The following is a 16,064-nucleotide window of genomic DNA, read 5'->3' as shown; positions in this document are numbered from 1 at the left end:
AGGGGGTTGGAGGGGGGGGGGTCGTGGGGGGGCAGACTCTGCAACTGAATCTCCATGGCACAGATCGATGCCAGAATTCCACAGGACCACACATATTTCGTATTTGTTCAGTAATTATGCTACTCAAAGTGACCAGTGCAGAGGCAATAGGGGGTGTATGAGGTGACCCTGTCGTTTTTAGCGGCGACGAAATAACTTTAAATACGTGCAATTTCAATTTTACGTTGAACTTGCCATCACCGGTGAGCTCCAGTTTCGCCTCCACATACCCTGTTTACGTAGCGAGAGTCTCTGTGCAATCAGGTGCTTTCAGTCACCCTTTGATAAGCTGTTTGGGCAACCTTTGCCGATGCAGGATCAACCTCTGACGGAAGGTAAACAGCGAGCGCAAATAAGCAAAATTTGGAGTGGATTGATGCAGAGACAGCGAGGATTAGACCTGCAGACAGGCGCAGATGAGAGGAGATGTCGAGTTGAAAAGGCCTCTTCAGTGGCAAAGGGGGGGGGCCCGCACTCCTTCATGTACTCCATATGGGGATCAGCCCGTGTTTGGCCGAGAGGGAACGTGCTACCTCAGTCGAAAGTCAACCGCAAAGTTGGCGCAGGGCAAGCTGAGTTAAATTAATACTGGAGGAAGGGAAAATATCGCTATCCCAGATAAAATTTGTGTAGAACCGTCAGTGCTCCGCATGCAAACTAAAACGCATTCGACTGAGACCTTAAGAAACCCCGGCCGATTCTTCGAAAGATCAAATGTGGTTTTGATCATTTTACTCTTTCTGGCAAACTAGGTAGCGGAGCAGAGTCGAGAAAGAGCAATGTGTGTGGGTGTTTATTTTCACATTTGAGAAAGAATCAGCGATTTGATTATAGGGGACGGGGGATTTAACAAGGTCATCGATAGTTTGACTTTCCAGCACGTTACTGCCGTCGCGCGATGATGAAAACAAAGCGTCCGTCTGTCAGGCGGACAGAAGCAAACTTGGCAGGCGGCAAAGATGTATCATTTGCAGCGGGAACGAAAGCGGGAAATATCTGAAAACACTTGGCGGGTGCGTGTGTAGTTTCTGCTCAAGTCATTTGCTCAGTCAACGTTTGGTTTGCAGCTTTTATAATCAGCACTCTGCGTGTGTAGTTTCTGCTCAAGTCATTTGCTCAGTCGTTTGGTTTGCAGCTTTTATAATCAGCACTCGAAATAATTTTTGTCATCAATAATGGTGCAGGTGATCAGATAAAATTACCCCGATCTAATCAGGGCATTTTTTGCAGTGTATTTTATTGAAACGATCTAAGACTTCACCAACAATCTCTCAGATGTGTTGCGACGTGGCTCATGTTGAAGATCAGTCTACAGACGGATCTAAAAATACCTGACGGGAAACCCAAAGGAATGAAGCCACATTTTACTCGTAAGGTGAAGCAAACAACACCAGGAAACTATTTGTTATGAGATAGGGTAAATTTCCTGCAACCCCCTTCCCGAACTAAACCAATGTTTACCTTCCGTACGCATGATGGAGTGGAGTTTGGACATTCTCCCCATACTTGCATGTTTTTTTTATGAATGGTCGTTTCATCTATACGTCCAGGGTGGCTCGGCTCCAGCTCACACGTGTTCCTGAGCAGGATGAAGAGTAGGAAATGGAAGGTTGGATGTTGAAGTGAATACTCAGGCAGATGTTAACAGTATGCGCACCTGAATGGACCGACTCTGTGAATTGTGCTGCGGTTTCTCGGGTCAGCAAATGACATTTGTATCTCATTCGAATGAGCCACTGCTCAGCCTGCCTCTCTGGACTGGTGATTTTGTTACCATGACGACTAGAAATAGACTGATGAACTAAAATTGAGGATGCAGGATTTTTTTTTGGGGGGGGGCAGTCACAAGAAGGAGTCATGCCATATTGTGTGTGATTGTGATTCTATAGATTTTTGATGACCAATGCTGCAGTAAACTGTCACAGTCATCCACATATGATGCACTGACCGCTGGATGCATTGTCATTGGCTAACGCTCATGGCAGAACGTTGAGTCCATTTATCTTTTGTATCCTCCGTCTACTTAGGGGGTGCAAGCAAAGAAAATTCCTGTTCACTGGCTGTCGTTTAGAAATGAGCTCCGTTGGACTTATTCGGAATTGACTATCAATAGGATGCTCCCTCACTTGCACAAATTTTATTTTCTTCTCAGATCATAATCTTTAGCTGTTCAGTGAGTACAATTTTTTTGAATGGGTGTAATGGCACCAGCATCAAAGATCATCAGACTTTCCGAGTCTACTTGAATCAATTGGCTTGAGACGGAAATATGCCGACAGGTGATGCGCCGGGTTTGACTGAAATGGGACGGAGAGGAAATCCTGCGGCCAGACTGCTCTCGAGATATGTATCAGTCGGACTTCGACGAGCGACAGAGCTGGGCAAAAGGATAGTCACGGAGAGCATCTGTTGGACTCTTATGTAACTTGATGAGGCGGCATTTTTGTTGTGGGGGGGGGGGGGTTGGCTTCGGCCAGAGTGGCTCAGGGAGATGAAGAAATCCGTCCCCATCATACTTTCCTCTCACTGTCTATGGTTGTCTGTGACGAATGTGCAGAAAGTTAAGAAAAAAAAAGAAAAAAAAAAAGGCCAGTGCGGGCGGGCCGCGCTGTAAGAAGCAACGGGCTGTTGGACAATTCGTCTTTTGAGCCCTCGCTGGCAGTTTGCAAACATCTTGGAGCACTTCAATGCACTCCGAGCCACCTTCAACATAGCACCTCCTCACACTTCGTATCCCAAAATCAAAGGCTCGATTCTTGCGCATGGCGTCCTGACAAAGCTGTTGCTGATGCGGAATTGCAGAGTTGGAGCGCGAGTCACCGCCAAGGACGGATGTTTGGCAAATGGTGAAAGCCGAGACCCGTCTTCTCTTTTACACCATTTGATGTCCGCGCTTATACTTTCCAGGTGTTTGCTTTGCGTTTGCGCTCTCCACTTGCAGCCTTCCAGAGGGACTTCCTGCGCTTCAATAGCATTTTTGTTTTTCCGCTAGAATACACTTTCGAAGCTGCGCCGTTGATGCTAATGCCCCATCAAAGTCACGTCTTGCTATGCAAGAGTACTTTTCCGGTGTGTGCTTTTGGATACTTTGGACGGAAATGTTCGACAAGGCATACGAAGTGCAGACCTTCCAGCGAATGAACGAATGTTCTTCATTATGATAATATCGTCACGTTAACGTCCACATAACGTTTCATTTGCGCTCGTTCTCGATAAACACACGTGCACACAGGCAGGCACATAAGCAGTTGCAGCATCCACGGAGCAACGGGACTCCATCGAAGGATTTCCCAGAAATTCATTTCAAACTTTATGAGTGTGAATATTATTTTTATTATTATGATGATGAAATTATTTTTTTATATGATTATTCAAGTCAGTTCCATTTCAAAGAGAGACGGAGGCCCTGAAACGTTCCAGCACATGTCAAAGTAACGCAGGGCCTCAGCTACAGATTCAAGATCTGCAACCGCAAGTAAATGACTCCCTTTCGACACGTACGCCCTCTTGTTTCAACCGCAGCATGTGCTGGACAATGAAACTGAAAGAGCCTCCTGTCATATATATATTTTTTTGATACATACAAGGAGGATGGATGTGGGAGTAGGAGCTTTTTGTTCCACTAATGTTTACATTTCCCACAATTGTGACATTAATTATGGGTTCTTTTGTTCACCTACTCGGAGGGGAGGGTGCAGGAATATGTTCATGTCTACATTTCCCAGAAAAACTGGAGGCAACAAGCAAGTAAATCTGAATCTGGGATTGCAATTTTCGGATTTTTGACAAGTTAGAGTCCATCTATCTAGCTATCTATCCTTAGATTGTGTGGCTGCCAAAGCAAATGCGAGTGGCCCGGGCAGGTAAAATCTGCCGGAATGCTGAAACGGCCTCCTTAATTTTACACAGGAAAACACATCTTCCAACTATGGATTAGTGTGATTAAAACCAGGTGTGTTTAGACTCATACAGTATGGACAAGGGATGCTGATGTTCGCGAGGCTGAACCTCCCGCCGCTTGGTTATGACGGAGCGTCCGCAGGAGATTGAACTGCGAGCGAAGCGAATGAAACCATAACACCCGCGGAAAGCGACGAAACGTTTCCAACGCGGGCAACTTTACAATTGCACGTAAGCGCCCGCGCATTCCTCTTCCCCGCTCTTCTTCATGTCTAATGCCGAGAATCTCTTCCCCAATGCGTCCGTTGTGTGTATGGATTTAAAGGCCGAGCGCTGGAGTACGGGGGGTTTATTTTCCATTTTTGAGAAAACATTCCAGGCGTGAATGAAGGCAGATGGGAGATTGAGGACGGGGACGGGGATTACGGAGATGCGCATAAGCACGGGAGACAAGCGCGAATGTGCCGCAAGAGATTTGTCAAGGCGATGTGATGCGAGATGCCGATTTGGGTGCAAACAGGGAAAGGCTTTTGTCGCAGTTAAAATGATCCGCAAACCTGCTGTGGATGCGGTGAATCGAACCTTCTGTCGGGAAGGGAAGCAGGTCAAACCTCATATGGAAATTGATGGACCAAGGGAGACCTCCCGGAGGTCCATCAAACATGCCGATTTGGGTGCAAACAGGGAAAGGCTTTTGTCGCAGTTAAAATGATCCGCAAACCTGCTGTGGATGCGGTGAATCGAACCTTCTGTCGGGAAGGGAAGCAGGTCAAACCTCATATGGAAATTGGAATGGACCAAGGGAGACCTCCTGGAGGTCCATCAAATGCTCAGCCTTCTCAGTTCCACAAAGAGGTTCAGGGACGGATGCTGAAGGGGAGAAGGTAGGAATTCAAAAAGACGCGAAAGGTCTGAGAGGCCACACATCTCTAACTGCTGGACAGTGGCAGAGGTGGCTGGAACCCTTGCTGGACATCGCTGCCCAAGTGATGCCGTCTTTGCCAAAGATACCTTCGTATGGACAGCCTGCCTTTATTTTGGAGAAGGGAGTCAGACAAGTTGCTCACTCAACACACACGGGGGGGAGGAAATAGCCGGGAAGTATCACTGCAAGAGAGGGGAAGGCCGTTAAGAGTGATTTATTAACTGTGGAAATAGCCGCCGTGAAGTCAAACGAGCTTTTCTGGATGTAGAAGATGCCATTGAATTGGGAATCAACGCTTCTCTTGTTAGGTTGAAAATGCAGGCCCTCTCCGGCCTCATTACGGGTTGGCATCTTATGCTGGCCTCCAGCCCTGCCAGTTTCGCTGCCTCGACCAATATCGCGAGAGAAACTTTGCCCAAAATGTCTTCTTAAGTAGAAAAAGAACAAGGAACGAATAGAAACTGTACCACCAGGAATCCTCCAATTTTTTTGTGTGTGTGTGTGTGTGTGTGTGTGTCTGACCCCAGACCTATTCCCCCCCACCTCCAAACTTTTGTAATTTCTCAATTTACACAATCTCTGTGGTTTTCAAACATTTCATGTTCCACTCTAGTTGAAATGTGCTTGCAAAAACTAAAGATGAGAGGTGCAAAATTACTACGCATCACAGTTTTCCATACGATATTTCTCCACCACAAATAGATGCGGTGCTGATTATCTCAATATTCGGTAAAGTCGAGAGCTTGTGTGAGTCCAACAGCGCTGACTCATCTGACAATGTGTCAGAGGAGAGGGGGTGGGCGGGGTGGGGTGGGGGGTAACCAAAGGTTGATATGTGAATTGAATGTTGGACGAAAGGCTGGGAATGTCGAATCCAACATCTGGAGTCCATGCATCAATTGCTTATTGCCGAGAATCATTTCCGTGGGTAGAATTGTGAATAGCCTCGCGACAGCGAGTCGGACTGACCCAAACGTCCTTTCCGAACTTCATTCTCTCCTGAGTGTGTGATGAGAGTTTTCGTGCAGTTGAGCAATTTTTCTCATTGTTTAGGCCTAACCTTTTCAAGTCAAATTGTTTACAGAAAAATCATTAAATGTGCTCTAATGAGTTGTTCCCCAAACAGTAACAACCGCTCAACCCTTGACGCCCTGCAGCATTCTGCTTCCATATAGTTTAGGACTCACCATCCCTTTTTTTTTCTCCTTTCCATGCAAAGAATCGCTAATCAGAAACCGGTGTTTGTTCAAAATTTTCCACCGTGCACTACGGTACAGTTCATCTTGTAAATGTATGGCTGGGAACAGTAAACCCTGATCTGGTTTGAGTTTCCACCCGTGTGTGTGATGGCTGCAACCGTTGGACGTGAAGTCTGTGGAGGCATCTCCAAAAAAGTTCATGCCACAACAGCCCAGACTTTACTATCAAAAGACAGCAGTTGGGTGCATAGAACGCCATTAGCCAAGTTTCCACCGTGCAATACGGTACAGTTCATCTTGCAAATGTATGGCTGGGAACAGTAAACCCTGATCTGGTTTGAGTTTCCACCCGTGTGTGTGTGATGGCTGCAACCATTGGAGGACGTGAAGTCTGCGGAGGCATCTCCAAAAAAGTTCATGCCACAATGCTAGGTGGCTAAAGGCTAGCAGTAGGAACACCACATATCGTAACGGAGCTTTTGAGGTTCAAGAGCCTTGTAGTATCTGTGAGCAGTGGTGTGCTAAGTTTTGGGGCCACGAGAGGCCGTAAAAGACTCTCAAAGTAAAATGAAATAAATATAGATTATGACAAAATAGTCCGACACCAGCGTCAGCTACGATCTTATCGGGGATTTAACCACTGAGCGACTTGATGGATGAAAGGTCTTCTGTGCCTCCCGTGAACATCGTTGCGCGCACGTTCGCCATGCTGACGATGAAGGGAGAGTCGCGCGCGCACCGGCTCCCTTTGATTTATTTTGCCAACCTTTCACCTTCCCATCCAGAAAACGCCTCACCTTGTGAAAATATTGTTTCAAAGGGCAGCGAACAGCGCCGGCTCTGTCGGAGACGAGGCTTAGGCAGAGGAAAAAGTGTCAAAGACGGGTCAGGTGGGGCGCGCAAAATGCATAGAGTGTCCATTTATGGCCCCAAATGATTTTGACGGCAAGCGCGTTGCAGTGATGAGCCCACGAAAGCACGGAAATATCATCAGAGTGGCAGTTCTTCCCAATGAAATGTTGCACTTCACTGCCGTTCAAATAAAACGTGGTGGTTGTTTCTCATGTTCTTGGGAAATCGTATTTTAAGATTTTGGGCATGATACAAAAGTAGGCCAACGACGTAGCCAAAAAGGGATACTGTCAACGTTTGCCGAGTAGGCAGTGCAGTGTGACTGAACTGCGCCTGAGCTTCATATGGAACAGACACGTACGTCTTACGACACTTCACCCTGAGTAAGAACTACGAGTATAACGGGTTGTCAGAATTCAAATAGCAGTTTATGCTTCTTGCACATGTGAGTCCTTATGAATTTACTAGAGCAAAATTTTTTGGGGGGAGGCTCAAAAGGGAGCAATACACAACTCGTGGTTTTGCGGCGTTTTCATGAGCAGACGGCAATCCTTTCAGAAGGCTGCATGCCATTTGAATGAATTAGTAATTAGTAAAAAAAACAAAAAAAAAACATCCAAACTCTCGATTAATCAGAATATTCTCTCACGTCAGCGGCGGACTATTGGGAAGGAAGAGGCGGAAGACAAAGTGAATCAGAGACACAACAGGACTTTTGTTCTGTCTGGCAGCAGTCCGAGCTGCTGCCTTCCACACTCCTCATCTCGTTTTGGAACGGAAAGAGGAATGGGAATTTAGGACACACACACACACACACACACACACGCACACACACACACACGCACACACGCACACGCACAAATCCAAAGCACTGCATAAACAAATCCACCTACAGAATTAACACTAATGTTTCTCTGGGTTGAAAAATGACAAATTGCTTCCTCATAATATTGTTTCGTATGTACCTATATGCTGTTTTTCATGGCATTTATCAGCATTCGATTTTTGGGCAGTTACGCCATTTGAGTTATTACACATTCTCTTCACTCACCAGCCTGAATGAGAGATTTGGTATTGGAATGCAGTAAGACCTGCCTTGCCCCGCCGCCCACATTCAACCGAATGTCAAACACATTCCCCCTGAGGACGCCGTTGAACTCGGTCATCCCACATGTCGAGAATGTCAGGGTGCTGTTCCAACGGTGATATGAACCCTGGTCTCATGATTCCAAGGCAGGCATTCTAACCATGCTGCCATCATCAAAATTACTTCATATAAAATTTTTTATTCGCCGTCACCAATCATGAATGGTGTCCCTCAAGGCTCTGTCCACAGCACAATTCCATTCTCCCATTTTACTCATGATTGCATCACCAGCCATAGCTCCAAAACAGCGTTTAAAGTTGGCAGACAAGACACCTCGAGTGGGTTTGATAAGAAATGTCGATGGAATCCAGGGAGAAAAGCCACATACGTATGGAAGAACACAAAATCCAATTATACTAAACTGCCCAATAACATGGAGGGGATTGCCAGGGTCTCCAGACTCACGAATAAAGCCACGGAAGCATCTCTTCCTTCATGAATGCCGCAATGGCCAGAGGTTGTCTCAGGAGAAACAATTTTTAGGAAAATACGGTGGAAACGTCTCATCCCACCACCGCTAATGTTCTGGCAAAAGAAGCTGCCGTGACTTGGGTTGGTCGTGGCAGATTAGCGGCTGGCAGCCCCTTCAGTCACAGGTCACAGAGCCCTGGAATAGGACCTCAATGCCAGAACAAAACCGGAGCCAACATCTTGTTTATTACTGCACAGTACAATTTCATGTACACAAATGTATAAGCGTCATGATAATGCAGCTCTGTTCTTCTGGAATTTATCTTCGTAAACACGATTTCGGTCTGACGTCTGGAAGATTGGTGTACTTTATTTTTGTTTTGATGTCAAAGAAGGCAGTGCTTGCCGCTCAAATAGTGGGAAATTGGAATTATTTATCTGGAAAAACAAAGCCCCTGAACTCGCTGCACTTCCCACTCGAAAGAATGTCTGGTCTTCCGCGCTGGCTGTGTGTATACATCATGCGTGTATCCAAGATTCAAAAATAGCCTTGTTTACTCATTTTGTCATGGAAATAAGACATTAGAAAAGACCGGCTATGCATAATGAAAACGATGGTTGACCGTCCTCATCGGATGAGGCAGTAGAAACCCGATTCACTCAAGAGTCGCTCGTGCAAATTGTTGGAGGCTGCGGCACAACCCGGATTTGATTTTTTGATTTTTTTTCGGATGCCTGGTTGACTACCTCACAAGAAGATTCATACCGCATATTAACTGTCTAGTCAGTGACATCATTCTGTTTTGACAGCCCAAGGCCACCATGAGATCAAGCAGCCATACATTCCTGGAGACAGTCAGCTACTGATTGTCTTCACCATGTGTTTATCACAGCTACTGGTAGACCTCCTACTCAGATCGTTAAAAAAAAATTGTACGTACAAAGAAAAACATTTCCCTCCGTCCCTTTTTGCATCCATTTGTGAATGTTTATAACGCGCACAATCATTTCTGAAATTGTAACTTTCTGGTAGCACGTCATGAAGAAAATTAAACTGCGTGAAAACCTTTTCAAACGAATGATTAAAACCCAATTCATCAACGGCCGACGAACAGAAAAATAAGCAGCGGTCCAGATGCTAAAAACGACTCGATGAAAGTAAACACCATGTACCTGTATGTGCTCTTTGTTCGTACAATGACTTCATTTCTGCTCGAAGGTAGCCAAAGTTGGCTTCTGTTTTACTTCATTGTTTCTCAATCGGATTGTTTTGCTTTTATTGTAAAGACTGCCGGCATTCACGTGGGACAGCAGCGTTTGGATACTAACCCAAAGGTTGCGAATTTCCCAACAGTGGCTTGTCCTCTCATTAATCATAATGAGACATTGCCGGCTATACATCATTCCTTGAAAGACTCCACGGAATAAAATCATACCGGGAATAAGAAACCTGCGATTGGCTGGCGACGAGTATAAGGTGTACTCCATCTTCTGTTTTAGTCATTATCGGTGGTTATAAAGACACTTTGTATGATGACTTTAAGGCAGCATGATAACAAAAAAAAGACAATTAAAAAAAAATAAACTACAATAATGATGACAGTGCATCTTCCACTATAAGATAAAAGATCATGGCCGCTGTTCTTCTCGAATCTGACATCACGTACTATATAAGCATGCGTTAAGGATTCCACACAGGTCACGTCGCAGACTTGTGTGGACTCAGATGAAAGGGGGCGGGGGGGTCGGGGGGGGTCCCCACACAGTCTTATCATTCTTCAAAAAAGATAGAGTCCCTCCCTTTCCTCACCACTTTGATGTTGTGCGGAAAACGTGTCGGAGTAGAAGCAGTCGGGCGGCCTCGAACATCCCGTGTGCGCGAAACCGCTCTCCCTCCCAAGTTCATCATGTGAGAAGAGGAAATTCCTCAGACAGTAAAGCGGAGACGTTTTTGGGAGCAAATACGCGGGGAGAGCGTCTTTGTTTCGTCTGCCTTTGACAGTCGGTGACAATTTCAAGAGCTCGTTTGTGTGGATCTTTTCCATTTTTGTCAGGGAGGGGCAGCCAAATGCAGACGACTGGAAACCACAAAAAAAAAAAAAAAAAAAAAAAAAAAAGTGAAGCCCAACGTCAGCCCGAGCAGACGCTGTTGCGACAAGTAAACGTGGTGGCACGGCGGAGATGCGAGGAGATGAAGCCGCAGCGCAAACTGGGGAAACCCAAGGACACACTGAGTGGAATGTTTCGTGTACGTAGCGACAGCGCAAAACAGGCTGAACATGTGTTGAAGGAAATGTGCTTCTGCAATCAAACGCGCCACCGGCATAAGAGGAAAAACACAAGCGCACACTTTTATGGGGAAAAAAAAAAGCATTTCAACGTACCTCAAGGGACATAACAAATGTGCACGGTGTAACGGTAGTTCGTTGTAACCATTCCCAATAAAATGGCCGCCAACGACGACATATAAAACAGTATGAACATTTATAGATGTAAAAACAGGAACGTGTAATCCAGTATCAACATAACGCAAACCGTCAACCGGATGATCACGCAAGTTTCCCAAAGTAGAACGTTTTAGTTCAAATCTAGTGATAACATTTTTTTGGGGTTTGTTTGTTTTTGCCTGAAATCCTTTCATGCAAATGTGGAATTACCGTCCCAGCATAATAGCCTTAAAAAAAAAAATTACAGCATCCGGATTGTGTACGGGCTAATTTATCACGGAGATTATTTTAGTAAAGCGACTGCCTCCCGGGATCAACTTGTCCAGCCTGTGCGGTAATACAACCATTTTCTTTGGCCTCTTGTGAGTCCCATTTTACAGACCCAAGTTTTGGCGACGCCATGAAAACTCTCCGTCGTGCCGTTTGCTTGTTGGCCGAAACGGTGGGAAAAACGCCGAGGGCCGCTCACTGGAAGCTTGGCGCGTGGGTGGAGTTCCAGTGTATTTCGCTTCGGCGAGTGTGTTGACATTCCACATGGAGTTAAGTGGGCGCTTAGTTGTGTCGAGCTCCCGACAGAATTTTGGAATGCGGCAGAAGTTGCTGGACGGTGTGACGATGGCGAGTCAAAAAGGGACGAGGACGGAGCCACAGAATGAAAACTTCTTCTCGATGGCGTTTCAAATCTAGGGGTCGCTTGACGGACGCTTTTAATTAAAGGAGTCGATTGAGGATTTGGGGCTGATCAGTTTAATTGATGACATCGATATCAATTAGCAGCTTAACAACAACAAAATGCCCATTACTCGGCTTTTGCATACCCTTCCAAAGATCCAAACTGTAAATCAACGTTCCACATTTGCTCGGCGTGCTTTCAAAGCTCCCAAATCAAGACGTTGGAAATGCCTTCAAGTTGTCAAGCAATATTCTCTCTGATGAAAGACAACCGAGACTTCGACTTCCCCGAATCCTCGAGCGACGTGGCATCAATCGGTCTCGAGATGACATGACGATAGAACTTTTAGACGCACTTAAGGGGAAAACTCGTCTTGAGTTTTATTGTCTGTGGATCCGATCCACCGCCGGACCCACGGCCAAATATGGACGTCAGTGAGACGTTTGAGTTTTTGGTCACGATAAATGAAAGACAGGCGGTTTTTCCTCCATGTAGCCTGGCTCGTAACAGACCGCTGATTGCCAATTAATCAGTGTTACACAATTGAGCCAAAACGTCTCACGCGCTCTCAATGTCAAACACAGCCAACGTTGTAAGATTAGATAGCGGATCCAAATTGGGGTGGAAAAATCCGCTTCTGAAGTCAGAAAAATAACATGCATAATTCAAGAGACTTGAGTTCTTCGACATCAAGATGTGAACCTTTTTTCTTTGGCTTTTTAAAAACAAAAGAAGACCCCAAACAAGACAAAAAAAATTAACGGGAGAGGAGGATGAGGTCGAATCAACAGTTGCCCAAATTAAGCAGACTCGCATTCAAAGTAGTGGAACGCCCAAGCTGACGAAATGCTTTGTTGTGATGCTTCTTTTGACATTTGTGTGCCCATTAAGAATGTTTCGTTGCCAATTTGACATCTCAATTGTTAGACCGTAATTGTTGTTATGCGGGGCAATTAAAATTTTGCTCAAAGCGTTGCGATGCAGACCACAAGCTTTGTTGGCTTTTTGTTGGCGAGTGACAAAGAAACTGTCAACTCCAGTGACAAACCGTGTTCTACAAACATAGCGACACACACGCACGCGCACGTGTGCAGTACCGATAACCTTTTCGTTCAAGGCTTAGTCTGCCTCGTGTTTCTCCGGAGGGAGACAAGAATGCACGTCTAAGTTATTTGGGGTATTTAAAGTGGTGCCAGTTTTTTTTTTTTTTGTTTGTTTTTTTGGTGGAGTCTGACCCTGCATGGGAAACCTGACGTAACAGTCAATATTGGGAGGCCCTCTCTCGAATGGCTGCGCCTGGCCTCACCCCGCCACATAAATAACCTAAAACAAACACTTTTATTTTGAAATGACAAAGCCTGTCAGTTATTCTCATTCACTCATTCTCATCCCGAGACGGTAGCGGCTGTTGACGCAGAGAGCAAATTGCCATTTATCGCTTGAACAGCGACCCCATGACGTCAAACTGGCTGCGCTTTGTCTTGTCATTTTTGGTTTTACTGTTCAAAAAAAAAAAAAAAAAAAAAATTGCAAAAGGCTCCTAATGAGCGACCAAGTGGCAGCGGCGGGTGTTGACCACCCGGCATCTCATTACGGCAGCAAACTGAACCAACAAGCTGTTGTGTTTTTGGTCTTGTTCCCTTTTTGTCCTCCGCTGTTCTCGTCATGCGGGTCCCTTGTATTGAACCAATCGGCTCTCTCAATCCTTTGCGTCTTGTCCAGGGTGTTTCTTGTTGTCTCGTCACTTTGCTTGTATTGAGTTCGCTGGGTTCTGTCAGTCTCGGTCAGATCACGTTTTGTTTCTGTCATAAGGTTTTTTGCAACTTTGCTTTGCTGTGGTTTTTAAGACTTTGTTTGGAGACTTCATTTACTTTTTCAATTGTACTCCTGCAAGTAGACTGCTGAGAAATCGTAACCGTAAGGAGATATTGTGTCATTTTTTTTCTCCTTCGGGTTGTTGAATATCTGTTATTCCCTCCGGCATCTGCTCCCCATTCCCTCAAGCCCTAAGCTTCGGTTTCTCAGTGGGAGGGAAAGCCACCTTTTATGCGAGTCCGTCTCCAAGCCGCGGGCTTTACGGAGATATGGCGCGTAAAATAAAAGAGGAGGGCAGAATTTCAGGAAGCTCGGCGTATCATTGATGTTGGTCCCGGGGCGGATTGAAAGCGAGGACATGCTGCCCAAAGGGTGAAGAGAAAAAGTATTCCAGATTGAAAGTCTATTTTGAAAAAGGAAGCCGGGTGGATGGAGTAAGCCGTGTAATCTACCTTGTAGAATTTTTCATTTGCTCCAATGTTGTCTCTACCCTGTTTTAAATTGAACGCACCGTTCCAGTAAGTATGACCCAAACCGTTGAGGTATAGACGACTTCAAATGAAAAGTAAAGCCGCACATTGCAAAGTAGCAAACGCAACGGTGATTCATATCCAGTCGGCTTTGTTTCAGCCCGATATTTCTTGACCTAAACATTTTTTTCCTTTTGACTCGGATTAAAAAAAAAAAGTGCACTCCGCCGGCCAATCCGAGGAATCTCTTTGGTGCTCCGCAGAGATCCAAACCACACCGGCGCACAAACAAAGTCCCTGTGGACAGGATATGCGGGAGCTCCTTCGAGCTCAATGAATCCAGTGTGTTGCCTGACTAAATGTGCCACCATCTGGTTCATCTCAGAGGTGTGTCCTCCCAATCTCGGCCCACTTCTTGTTATGTAATATCCAAACAGTATGGATTACGTAACAATTACCTTCAAAACCTTCTTACCTGAGGGCCTGAGCCGAAATCTGAATCCAGAACCTTTCAACTGTGAGGCAGACATGCTAACCACGTGCCTGTAAAACGAATTCGATTGAAATATTGTTATGGTATGTTAACATTATTTTTTTTGTTGTTGTTGTTGACGTGACTCTGGTGAAAAGGGTCTTTCCCACAATGATGTACATCTCCAACCTATTGAACACAATCGGCGATGCAAACAATTAAATTGTTTGCTTTGAGTGTTACAAGCATTTAGGCGAGCCCCCCCCCCCCGCCCCCGCCCCCTTGCTTGTGTCATGCCAGTTGTATTTCTTACAGCGCTGTGTGGCTGCAGCTTAACTTGTATACGTCCTCTTCCGCACTCAAAGTTGATCTGGGATAATCCCTGGAACTCGTGCTTCCTGCCAGCAGAATTTGAGACTGGAGGTGGATTGTAAACTCTTCAGCACGACAATATTTATGGGCATATGGAATACTCAAAGAATCGCCACTCTGGCTCACTAACAGCCAGAGTGGCGGAATCTGTTTTGCTTTCGATGGAATCACACGGGGAGTGCTGAAAAGCACACATTCCATCACATTTTTGCTCGTGCGCAGCCCCGACGGAAGGCCGCTGCGATTTCTTCTCTGTCGACTTTGATGAGCCTTATCTGGCCTGTTGCTGACACTGAAGTATGCCGCTCGCTCTGTGTGTGTCCGAGTGTCTCATTGGCAGATGTGATGGGAGCTAACTCGGCGCCGCAACATCGACGGCGCGGCCGAGGCAAGTGCGCGTGGACTTATGTAAGGAGCGCATTTGATTGAGCTTTCCGGCGCTTTTATTAGCCGCGCAAGACAATCTGTCATGGCCCCCCCCCCCGCCCCTTTTCCCTTTTCTTGCACTCTTTTGTGGAATAAGAGAAGTCGTCTCAGACTGGCTGTGGCCAACGTATACACCCCAGAACAGAAATCTAACAAAGACAGGAAATTAATGACATTCCCAAAAGTATGAAGTTGTCTTTTTTTCTCAACGCCTACAAAACACAACCCCCTGTCATGGCGTCGCAAGCGAGGTCGATAATCCGACAAAGAGTGGCAGATGTCGTTGAATATACGGCATAATGATGATAGGGAACAGGTGCGCCAGCTGGAGGGAAACGCCCATCACTCCAGCTGGAGCTGAAACAAAAACAAACAAAAAAAAAAACAAATTAAAAAAAAAAAAAGAGAATTTTGAATATTTGCATATTTGCCTCTGCCACACAAAATGCGATTCATTTAAGATCAAATTCAGACATAATGAGGCGATCGCGGTCTGGGAAAACAGCGATTGGACAACAAGAAACACTCAAAAGAACGTCAGCGTTTGGGGCTTTGTTTATCTCTTGCATAATTGAGTTGTCTTGAAATAACAGGATGTTCAGAGTTTATATTGTGCATCATTAGCTTAATGTGTTTTCTCAGCTTTCATTTGAGAAAACGGCAAGATGCTATCTTTTGGATTGTGCACATGCAAGTCAAGTTTGTGGAAAATGCTGATGTTGCCAGTGGCCAAAAGTCGTAGCACGCCACAAAAAGTCCCCCACAAACGCTCTGCGTGTCGAAGATTTAGCTTGAATCGGCTCACTCGATTACACGTTTTTGCTTGTGATTGAGTTGGAGCTCCGGACTGGGAGGACGTTTACATGAGTGCATGTGATTATATCGAATTCGATTTCCTGTGCATGTCTTAGAGCAC

This window comes from Hippocampus comes, unplaced genomic scaffold (assembly GCF_001891065.2).
Source record: "Hippocampus comes isolate QL1 unplaced genomic scaffold, H_comes_QL1_v1.1 scaffold524, whole genome shotgun sequence".
Taxonomy (NCBI): Eukaryota; Metazoa; Chordata; class Actinopteri; order Syngnathiformes; family Syngnathidae; genus Hippocampus; species Hippocampus comes.
This window is presented reverse-complemented; position numbering follows the sequence as displayed.